Source organism: Scylla paramamosain, chromosome 5 (genome assembly GCF_035594125.1).
Source record: "Scylla paramamosain isolate STU-SP2022 chromosome 5, ASM3559412v1, whole genome shotgun sequence".
In the NCBI taxonomy this organism is placed as follows: Eukaryota; Metazoa; Arthropoda; class Malacostraca; order Decapoda; family Portunidae; genus Scylla; species Scylla paramamosain.
This window is the reverse complement of record NC_087155.1, coordinates 12,656,692-12,669,191: the sequence shown is the minus strand read 5'-3', so window position 1 is coordinate 12,669,191 and position 12,500 is coordinate 12,656,692. Positions and strand designations below refer to the sequence as shown.

General features: G+C 40.2%; 1 protein-coding gene across 5 annotated transcripts in view; it reads right to left on the bottom strand.

Moving 5' to 3' along the window:
• Positions 1-12,500, bottom strand: part of LOC135100533 (SH2 domain-containing protein 5-like) — a 188,058-nt gene that overhangs the window by 174,233 nt on the left and 1,325 nt on the right. The window lies entirely within an intron of this gene.

The window sequence follows — 12,500 nt, the reverse complement described above, 5'->3', positions numbered from 1 at the left end:
CCACACACCACCCACAGCACACAACGCTTCTTCCCTACAACACACACACACACATGTACACACGCGCGCGCACGCGAATGGCTTCATGAACTGTGAACGAAATCTACAAGAGCCATGCCTTTTCCAACAGTTATTTTCTATTTAAAAGAGCATGTTAGAAAACCAATATCTGAAAACACAATAATCAGTTCCTTTTGTACTCTTACCTATTATCAGTAATCCATAATCATGTAGTCATCATTGCGTATTTTCTCCTCCATGCTAATCATCACCAAAGTTCAACCTGCAGTTTTTCCAATCTGTACCTATTTTGAATTGCAGATGGCAGCTCAGAGAGAGATAATGAAATGGAGAGTTGAGAAGTCTCACAAAGGAGGCCTGAAATAGGCAGACAGCGGATCATAAAAACGATTGGAGGAGGTCGTAGTAGGACTTTGATCTGAAGTAGAATCATAGAAGTTAATGATGATAATGCGGTTTAATAACAAAATTAGCATCTTTGTTACCGCTACTTTTATTGCCGCTTTCCTCACGGAGCAATAATTCTGTATAACAATTTTCATACTATAAATGACAATCAGTGTTCGAGAAATGCCACTCATTACCTCCAACCTCTCCCTAAGGGTGTCTTTTTCTTTTGCTTCTTGTTATATATCCTGATCATCCTTTAATTAAATCAAGTTGCAATCGTTCATGTTACGTGACAGATCACATTAGACAAAGATATATTTGGTGTGTTTTTCCCCTGTGTAATTATCTTTGTGTGTGTGTGTGTGTGTGTGTGTGTGTGTGTGTGTGTGATTCTATCTTTTTGTTGCTTTATCTCTCTCTCTCTCTCTCTCTCTCTCTCTCTCTCTCTCTCTCTCTCTCTCTCTCTCTCTCTCACACACACACACACACACACACACACACGCATACACACACACACACACACACACACACACACACACACACACACACACACCCACACACCCACCATGCGGTCAGTAAGCCACAAGTCCACCCCTCCTTTCCTTTCCTCTTACCCTGCCATCATAGTATTCCCAACGGTTAGCGTAATGGCTCTCTCTTCCGCTCTATTCATGCTGCATTTCGCTGTTTCCTTGCGTGTGCTCGGGCAGGGCGGCGCCAGGGTAACACGTGGCCGTCAGCAGGTTTACAGTAACATTTTTTTGCGACCTTTCCTCTGAACATTTCGTTTCCCTAGCGGCGTATAATGGCAGTGCAGTGGCTTTTCTGCTTCTTGTAAGTAGAATAATGCAAGTGTTTTTGTGGATGAAATTAAATGTTGAATTAGGAAACGTTCCCTTCATTACTTAACTTCATTATCTATGTATTAATTTAATTATTACGTACGAAGAAAGAATGCAAGGAAAAAGCACAAGAGTTGCCAAAATAAAAAAAAAAAGTAAAGCAAAAAAAATTTACTTATAAGCGCACAATTTGCTCTCTGGCTTTGTCACTTTATTCAGGTATGTAAGTAAAATGCACTTTGTTCCAGTTCACAAGTGCATATCAGTCAAATTTTTACCGCTTAAGACATAACGGTTTCACTGTATTCCCTCTGCTTTGATGGCTGGGGAATGTGCCACCGGTGTGAAATTATCAAGGCAGGATCTCTCTCTCTCTCTCTCTCTCTCTCTCTCTCTCTCTCTCTCTCTCTCTCTCTCTCTCTCTCTCTCTCTCTCTGAGTCTCTCTTCGTAATGGAACAAAGTCAGACTCAGTAAATGATTGAATGCAAATTTTCGTAACTGTCACACACATACACAGACGCATATCCTACGAATAAATCCGGAGCGTGGGGAGGAGGCGAGGAGAGTCGGGGCATAGGGAGGAAGCGCTTGGACATGTGGGCCGATAGGATAATAAGCAGGTAGTCAGTAAAGAAAGGAAGAGCAGGGAGAGAAGTAATAGGCGACATGGAGGGAACATTCGCTTTTTGTTAAAGAAAGTATGCGAGTAACATCTGTCTGTGGAGAACTCGCAGTGAGGCATCGTGCACGTGCAAGGGAGTGTAGCTGATGTGGTGAAGTTCTCTCCTTGAGCACCTAATGTATAAGTGTTGGTCTGGAACATCAATTGCCCGCTCGAGAACCTTACGTAGAAAAGAAATGTTAGTGTCCTCATTTTGTGTGTGGGATGAGATGTAAAGGGATCTGGAATTAATCAAACTTGAAGCACTGCATAGTCAGTGTTTCCCAGGATTGTAACATCAGTGAATGGTGCGCGAAGTTCAGCAATGACCATACAGTGGCCGTGAAAAATGTAAGACTCACATCATCGACATCCATTGCACATAACAGTACAGCACGAGTTCGTACCGTGATTCTGGAGGTAGACGAGCGACCCTTGACAGAGCGGCAGTTCGTTTGCAAATCACCCTTTGAAGTCATCTTTAACAGATTCAACTTTCGCCGGATCGGCACGAGATGAGCTTTCTCTCAAGTAGATAAACGCAACTGTGAGGATTTTTTTCCCAACGTGTTCTGACTCTGGTAACGGAAGTCATATTCTTAATCTTTTTCGTAACAATTGCCAGAGTTACGAAAACAACATCCGCAGTAAGAAATTGAGGGACAGACTTTAGTGTTTGAGAAAAGAAAATCTGGGAGGTCAGCGAAAAAAAAAAAAAAAATTCCAGTTACTCTGGTGGGATACAAAATATCAATATTGAAATAAAACTAAAAAGAGTAATCAAATAATTGCTGACAAGTAAAAAACTGCAACACCAAGTAAATAGACTGGCGAAAAGAGAAGAAAAAAAAAATTACTAGCGCGTATCACCGCCCTTCACAGTCCTCCTGTCATTACTATTGCAATCCAGAGGCGACTGAACTACTGACAACGGAACATGATCTGTAAAGTCCTAATTGCTCTCCTCATCATCCACCTGCTCCAATGACACCTTAATGAAACCGTCGATTTGTCAGGTACCTAGAAAAGTAGTAGTAGTAGTAGTAGTAGTAGCAAAAACAGTAGTAGTAGCAAAAAAACAGTAGTGTAATAGTAATAGCAGTGGTAGCAGTAAGTAGTGTAGTAGTAGCAGTGTTAGTAGTAGTAGTAATCGTAACAGGGGTAGTAGTAGTAGTAGTAGTAGTAGTAGTAGTAGTAACACTAAAAGCAACAGCAGCACCAGCGGTGGTGGTAGCGGTGATGGTGGTAGTAGTAGTATTTATCAAAATAAAAGTAGCATTAGTAAAAACGGCAGCAGCAGTAGTAGTAATGACAGTAATAGTGGTGTTGGAAACATCAGCATTGTTTTTAATAGAGGTGTAACCAGTAGCAGTCATAGTTGTAAAAGTGCCGAGTAGAAAAAAAAATAAATAAAAAAAAAAAAAAAGGTAAAATGGTCTTGTCTTCATTTTTCTATTTCCAGCCTTCTCCTGACTTGTCTTTATGTCCAGTATCTGAGGTGAGGGAAGGGGGTAATCAGGCTTCCTGCGGGCCTCCCGGCGAGGTTAGCCCGCTACCTGTGGACCCAGTGGCAAGGCTGCGTCAGCTACTGTGCTGCTGGTACTCGCTAATTTGTTGGCGGGACCACGGCAAATATTGGGTACACTGTCCTGCTCGGCTACAACACCGCGGTTACGGAAGCTTCTCCTGTTGTTGCTACTGCTACAACAAGAATAACAACAACAACTACTACTAATACTTCTACTACAGTTGTTATTATTGATCCTGCTGCTGTCACTACTTTTACTGCTATTAAGACCACCTTCATTATTGACAAGAATAACGGTAAAAAAAAAAAAAGAAACTGCTACAGCAACAACAGCAACAACAAAAACAACAACGAAGCTATTGGTATTACTATTACTACTACTATTTTTATTCGTTCCACCATGCGCGTCTATCTACAAGGCCACCAAAGATTCCATCCTCGTCATCCAACCGTTATACGTTCTTTCAACCTCTGTAACCTTTACCTATATTTATCTTCCAATATCCTTCCGCCCCATTGCTGTCCACTTGCTACCACCACCCCATTCATTAATCTCCCTCTATTTCCCCATCATATCCACCCCGTCATCCTTCACAAGTAAGAACACCAATAACGCGCCTCATACCACCGCTACTTAGGATACATTAAGGGTTTAATATTCACGAAATAATACATGAATCTCGAGGCTGAGCTGGATCCTGTTTCATTAAGGCTTCGGTAAGTTATGCCCACTATTTATTACGAAGGGAATATTTTTACTTAAAGCTCTTAGGTCTTAAGGAGATAATGCATTTCTTTTCTTTAAAAAAATGTTTACATGAAAAATTAATTAAAGAAGGATTGAATGCATCGTAAGTTAGTTTTTTTTTTTTTTCTGTGGCAGATACGTGTTTTGTGGGCAGTTACTAAAAGCTAATAGTAGAGAGAAGTTAAGAGAAGGTAGTTACAGTGGAGCTATACCCGTAAAAAGTACATATGAACATATTTTAATAAACCCATGAATTAAACACAGAATAAAAGATGCCGAAATGAGCGAACTCTTCTTTCATGGAAAATACGTAAACCAAAGTTATGAATTTAGTACAACGAAAAAAATGAGGTAAGGATAAATATTTAACCACAACTTAGCATATTCTGGCGAGTCGAGGGTTGATGATGTGTGCCAGACTGAGCCAGAGGACGGCGAGAGTCGAGAAAAAAAAAAGTGGAAAGAATGAAATTAACAAACGGAGGAACGAAAAATAATGTATGTAGAAGCAATGCAAGAACGACAGAAAAAAAAAATGTGTGTAATACAATATAATTAAGACTGTAACTAGGAATGCAATGAAGAACTGTGAGGGAAGAAAATATATTAGACGAGAAATTGATAAGTGAAAGAAAAATGTAAAGAGTAAAACAAACAAACGTAAGAAAAAAAAAATATGCAAACACAATACTAAGGCGATGGAAAAAAAAAAATGCGTTTGATACAAGGAACAGAAGAATGTGGCGAGGAAATACAACAGAGACCTGAGAAAGAAGAAAACACGTTAGAAGAAAGATGGAAAGGAAGACTCATTTGCAACACCGACCACACGAAGCGAGGTAAATCGAAATAAAAAAAAAATAAAAAAAAAGGTGACCATGACTCGGTAATGAACTCACGAGGCAGCGTGGAAGAAGACTTTAAAGACGATTCATAAATACTGACCAGAAACATTTGAAATTAAGATGAATGCTACCAAGTATTTAAAGAAAGGACAGAAACAAGACTTGAGGAACGCAGTCAAATAAAGAAATAAAAAAAAAAGACAAAGCAAAACGAAAACAACAACATAAAAAAAAAAATACAACAAAAGGATCAAGAAACGGGTAAAGGAATGAAAAAAAAAAATAGATACAAAGGGAAGCTACGAAAAAAAAAAAAGTATAACAGGTTTCCGTGACCAAAGGTGTAGCTGAGAGTAAGATGAGAGCCAGGGGAGGCTCTACAACTCGGGGAGAGGGAGAGCCGAGGTAAGAGGACGCCATCGGCAAGTTGAAGGGTAGCAACTGTCAGCAGCTCAAGGTTATATGAATTTTACGTGATTACAGTGTGTGTGTGTGTGTGTGTGTGTGTGTGTGTGTGTGTGTGGTAGGTGTCGGTATCTGTGTATTGGGTGCTCTCTCTCTCTCTCTCTCTCTCTCTCTCTCTCTCTCTCTCTCTGTTTACATAAATATACTCCATTTTCCGATCGCCTTCTCTTCCATATCATAATCCGCACATATATAAAGACAAATACACACACACACACACACACACACACACACACACACACACACACACACACACACACACACACACACACAGACTGACAGACGCCCACCCACAAAGATGTTTGCTAAAGGATACAACAAAAAGTGGAGTTTAGAGAAAATAGAACATGCATACACAGAATAAGACATAAGAAAATAGACCCCACACACACGCATACACACACACACACACACACACACACACACACACACACACACACACACACACACACACACCACTTTGTACGTAAATAGCAGTAATCAAAAAAAAAAAAAAAAAAAAAAGGAAGGCCCTCACTCACTTCACACGCAGCTCAAATTAATTACGTTCAAGATGAAAGTAAATAACAAAATTGCCTTTGATGTCAGCGGTTAGCCAAGATGACGTCACTGATGTTGAATGATACTGGCACATTATTTGTTATTTTCGTCCTTTTCGTACACGACTTCCTCGCCACACATACATCCTGTCCCTCTCTCCTTGCTTTCAATTCGTGTTCATCTCTTCCTCCTCCTGTATTCTTCGTTTGTCCTTACTTTGTCACACTAACAAATTGTAAGTTCACAGGCCACATTTCATTAACGTCAGTTTTCAACATTGTCTATTTTGTCATGCATGTGCTTTATCGTATACTGTATTCGTGTTCATCTTCTCCTCGTCTATTCCTCAGTGTTCTTTCTTACCTTATAACACTAACAAACTTTCTTGTAAGTCCTTTAAGTCACGTTGCATTAACTTCAACTTTCAACACTATGTCTCTATTGCCATGCATGTGCCTTACTGTATATCACATTCTTCCTAACAAATTCTGCTTCAAGTCCTTTACGTCACATTGCATTAACTTAAATTTGCAACATTACGTGTTTTATTATACTGTATTCTACCTTGCAGTCTCCTCTGCCGAAACTGCTTTGCTATAAATGCTAACGTTACAACACAAGACTATTGAAATGACACTCGTGACATTACTGTTCCTTTCAGTCCCTACTCTAAGAACCAGAAACGTGTCTTAAATTACTTGCCCTCCACCCCCAGCACAACTTCCCGTCTTTTACTTAGACGGACCCGACCATCCCCCGCCTTTCCTGGCAATGATATGCGGTATTTTGTTTAAGTGGATCTTATCATGCCTTGTTGAATGTGTTTCGTCTACATCACTCTGGTGGTATACAAAGATAGGGGCGAAGAGAAGAGAGCGTGACGCCAAGATGGGGTTGGGTAGAGCAGGGCAAAAGTGAGACATAGAAAGAGTACGAAAGGCCGGGTAACACACATATACAGTTACACACACACACACACACACACACACACACACACACGACAAAAAACGATAAAAAAAAATAAATAAACAACAGTAAGCAAGCTAGCAACGGGTAGGTTTAAGTTATTCATGTGGCGGAAAAGGAGTGCCTCATGAGTTCTAATGAAATTAAATGAGGTAAGAGAAAGTACTGTGACTGGCTGTGCAGCTTAGAACAGACTCTCCTCCCCTGCATTCAATGAACTAAGAAAACATTGAATGACAGATCGAGGAGGTGGTGAAGTCAGCATGAGACACCCTTAGTAAGTAACTCCTCCCAAAGCATCATCACACCACTCAGACTAAGGACAAACTGAGATACAACAATATAGAATGCTAGGTATGATATGCCATATACTTGTATACTGACGACGAACTTTTCCTTATGTCTGGATAACACATTATTTTAAGATGGGAATGCTTTTAAACTAAGTCATTGTCAGGTTGAAGAGAACAGATGAACTGCTGAAGTATAAACTGTTCTATGACTGAGCGGTGTGAAGTAAGGAAAGAGATTAAGTTGTACCTAAAAAGACTGATGACAATCAGCAAAACTGACGATAGTGCAATATCAAGAGATGCGGTAAAAAGTTTCGTTGAATTGAACTGAAACAGATTCATAGAAATAAAAGAAGGGCGGAGGAGACCTTTGTCCTCCTGTGCAATTGTGCAAAACTGTTACTCCTCTTGCTGTGGCGATAAAGATAGCGACCTTCAGGAGGATATCGATATATCATTTAAATAAATTAGAATGCTGGCAATAAAATTCAATACCGACAAAGGTCTGGCTGTAGAGGAAGAGAGAAAAAACCTATAAGTAAGATGAAACCAAGAGTAGGATGCAAATTAGGAAGGATCGCCACAAAGACTTCTATTTGAGGGTCGGGACTCGGAAGAATAAGAAAGAAAGAAAGAAAGAAGCATGAATGTACAACAAACCAATATTTTTCATTGTGGACGACAATAAATTTTTCACACGATGGTCAAAAGCCTTGCAGAAATTGCCGATTGATATTATCAGCTATGATATCAATTTGGCATTTAATACATATTCTGACTACCGGACACAACGCTAGCAGGCAGCACATCAAGAAGCGAAGATTGTAAACAAACATAAGATAATAATATCAAAAGAATATATACGAGGGTATTGTGTTAATTCTTTTCAAATGTTACAGGAAAAAAAATAATTATGTTAGAAATACGAATTACTTACAGAAAGAGAATAATAAATTGCTAGTTGTACAAGTGATATTAACAACCTTTCATAATTTATAAGCGCGCTCGCCTACACACAGACAGACAGACAGGCAGACGCGCGCGCACACACACACACACACACACACACACACACACACACACACACACACACACACACACACACACACGGTAGCGAGCAGCGACAAGAGAATGAATGAGGGGAGGAGGAAGTGGAATTATGGGGATACGAAAAAGGAAAACGGTGACGGAAGGAGAGAAAGGAAGAGGCAGAAAAAGCGACGGTAACTACCTGGTACGGAGGTCGTGGGCGACAGTAAGGACCAGCAGGTGACGTGTGTGTGTGTGTGTGTGTGTGTGTGTGTGTGTGTGTGTGTGTGTGTGTGTGTGTGTGTGTGTGTGTGTGTGTGTGTGTGTGTGTGTGTGTGTGTCAGTGTGTTTTCAATTTTACAAGTCATGGGGTCACGTCATTCGAACTGATCACAGGAAATCAAAGAAAGGATGTAATAAGGATGCGAGGGGACGACGAGGACGATGACATGGAAAAGCACACCACTACCACCACCACCACCACCAATAACAACAACAACAACAGCAACAACACCACCACCAACAACAGCAACGACAACAGTGATACCACCACCACTAACAACAACAACAATAATAACAATAACAACAACAATAAGAATAATAATAAGAAGAGATACACGTAGAAAGAGTCAAGTTATCACCTACTCTTGGAAGAAAAGATGAAACGGCGAGCTGAGTGGCTGAGTGCCTCGCTGACAATGCCCAACTGTGACAGCAATATCAATAACCACAACCACAAAAGACTGCCGCGAGACCTGCTAAGGAGGCAACTCTTCCTTTCAGTTCCCTACAAACCTCAAGTGAACCAAGTGCAACAACTGGCGAGGTTCAAGAATCACGCTGACAAAAGGCTGAGCGCATGAAGATTGTGCTTTTCAGTGACTGCCTCCTAAGAGCTTTCCAGCTCCCTTATTAGCCTGCAATGGTCATGAATTACGTCTGTATTTCTGGGCAGCATGTGAAACTGTACAGTCCCATTTGGCACTAAAATGTTCAAGACTTCGTAGGAAAAATCCTGTTTGCTTGCATTCATGTCTCGCTCTTGTATAACTGCTACATAGCAAAATTGTGCTTAATAAGGTACACTGTATTCTCTACACTAAAGTTGGACTGTTTCTACAATTGTAAGTTTCTCTTCTCAAGTAGATTTAATAACATTTTCACAAAGTGGCTGTCCATTAGAGCTCACACACTCCCGTGAGCGTCAAGATATTGGGTGAGGTTAATATCACTCCAGCTGCTGCAGTGGCGCACTTATGAAAGCCTGACCCGGTGAAGAGATGCACGGCATTGCATTTATGTCATTGTAACAAGACTTCCATGAATGACAACGTCCTTACGAAATAGTTACCAGTCATGGCGAGTCTCGTCGCTTTCTCGGATATCAATGAGATATTCAGAGGCCCGAGCGACAATGTTAATTGATGAACTATGCTAAGGTTAAATTTACACCAAAGAGTAATATTGACTCAGCGTTGTAGTGTTTAGCTTAGAATGCAGAGCAAAGAACACATTTTCGCTTAACAATATGAAAAAAAAAAAAAAAAGAAATAGGAAGAAGTTGATTGAATATCGAAATACTTAAATTAGGAGTTAAATTGAATTGATTTATAAGAATAGCTGTAATATATACTCCTATAACATTGCCATTAATCATAATCACCTTCACTCCGGTAGTTCCCTTGAAAATCCTTACACATCCAACAACCATCCACCAGGTATCTCTCCACTAGATGAAGTTGGTTAATAATATAATTAAGGCCACAAATTTGTTTTTCGTGACTGAATATTGCAGTTGTAACAACTTTGACCACATCCGAAGACACAAGAACAACTGCTGCATTAGAGATAAACCTTTCATTTATGTAGGTATGGGAATGAATGTACTGAACACCGTTTAAAAAATTCATGCAACAAGAGAGGGAGAGATCCCATCCTGCCCTTTGTTTCTCCGCCCTATCGTAGACATACAGGCCCGCGCGCACACACACACACACACGCACACACACACACACACACAATTATATATATATATATATATATATATATATATATATATATATATATATATATATATATATATATATATATATATATATATATATATATATATATATATATATATATATATATATATATATATATATATATATATATATATATATATATATATATATATATATATATATATATATATATATATATATATATATATAATTATCTGGAGAGCGAAGACTGCACAACAAAACTTGTAAAACTGATTTTATTCTAAATCCAATATGCATAATTCTATCTGGATATAAAAACAAAATTGTATTGAACTAGTCATGTCCCGAATAAGGTCTCGGTGAGGCTCACGGGAATTATTCTTCTTGCAGAGGGAATATCGGTTGAGGGCTATTGGCGTAAGAAAGGCGATAAGGTAGGCACCTGCTGCAAGAGAGAGAGAGAGAGAGAGAGAGAGAGAGAGAGAGAGAGAGAGAGAGAGAGAGAGAGAGAGAGAGAGAGAGAGAGAGAGAGCTAGCGTCTACAAGTAAACATGATAAAGCCACATCTAACAAGTTTTCCTTATCACACTCCACTCCCTATGGTAACAACACACCAGCGACGCCATTTAAGAGAGTTAAGATACATAAACATATTTTTCCTTGTATTCCCTCGTCCTTCACTTCCACTTCCCTTTTCCTCCTACACAGCATCTACTTCCATTACTCTCACGTTCATCCTCCACACTCCCTCAACCTTGCTTCACTTCCAGCAATCAATAACTTCTGCATCGTATCGTCATGTCCTACTCTTCTTTCTCTTCTGCGTGAAGGAAAATGGGGAAAACAAAGGAAAAAGAGAACACGCACCCTTATGCCGCATGTTTACAAGGACGTTTCTTATAAAGCTGAAGTTTCCTAATATCGTTTACTTTATCCTTATTGTTGTGGCTCGGTGGTCAACAGCTGTACCTCTACTGATAAGAAAAGGAGGGGGGAGAGAGAGAGAGAGAGAGAGAGAGAGAGAGAGAGAGAGAGAGAGAGAGAGAGAGAGAGAGAGAGAGGGAATATGGGGTGAACAAGAAAAAGTTGGGGAGGACGGGAAGGGGGGAGATAATTATGCGCTTGCCATTTTTGCCATCTCTTCTCTCTTCTTCCTTAATTTCACCCGCACGGAATTCTCTCTCTCTCTCTCTCTCTCTCTCTCTCTCTCTCTCTCTCTCTCTCTCTCTCTCTCTCTCTCTCGTCACAGTCGACCTTACGTTGTCACCTTCCAAACTACTGAAGTTGTCTCTTTCTTCCCTTGCCAGAGAGAGAGAGAGAGAGAGAGAGAGAGAGAGAGAGAGAGAGAGAGAGAGAGAGAGAGAGAGAGAGAATGATAGTCTTTTTCATTTCAACTACTACTGAATATGAAGTACAGATTGCAAAAAAAAAAAAAAAAAAAAAACATTGGAAATACACATCAGTTAACACAAGTGGCAGTGCGGTAGTCAAACAAGAGTCGCCTGATGCACGTGAACGAGCAGTAGGAACATTCACGTCTGCCACCAGCCACCCACACCCATGCACGCCAATTAGCCTCGCGTCTTCAGAATTACTGTACATAGCAGCTGCTCATCCTTCCGGTTCCGCCCACATGCCCCCGGGTTTGTGGGAGGGTAGCCCGACGAACCCATGCCATTCTCTCTCTCTCTCTCTCTCTCTCTCTCTCTCTCTCTCTCTCTCTCTCCTTTAGTTTTCCCCTTTTAATCAGAAAGAATTCGGTCACAATCAGTTACATTTTTCTTGTTGTTGTCGGTAAAGTTTCTGCGATATCGGAGTTTGGTTTCACTTCATATGCTGCCTCACCCTCGCGTCTCCCCCTCCTCTGCTCCAACTCATCATCGTCCTCCTCTCAACAAGTTCCCTGTCACCTGAGGTAGCAATCTTTTCTGTACTTTTTGTCGATCTGATGTCTACCACGGTTTAGGAATCTGACAATGTAACTTCCTTTATAACGTTAGAGATGCATCCTATTACAATGCAGTCTTCGTTTTAAAACTGTGAGTTAAAACTTAAGTAATACAGAGTGAATTAAGCGCACGGGTCCGGCACAATTATTCAATTTGTATTGTCACATGTAATTATCATTTATTTAGCTTTCCATTGAATACACGTCACGCCATTCTTCTAAATAACAAGTAGGT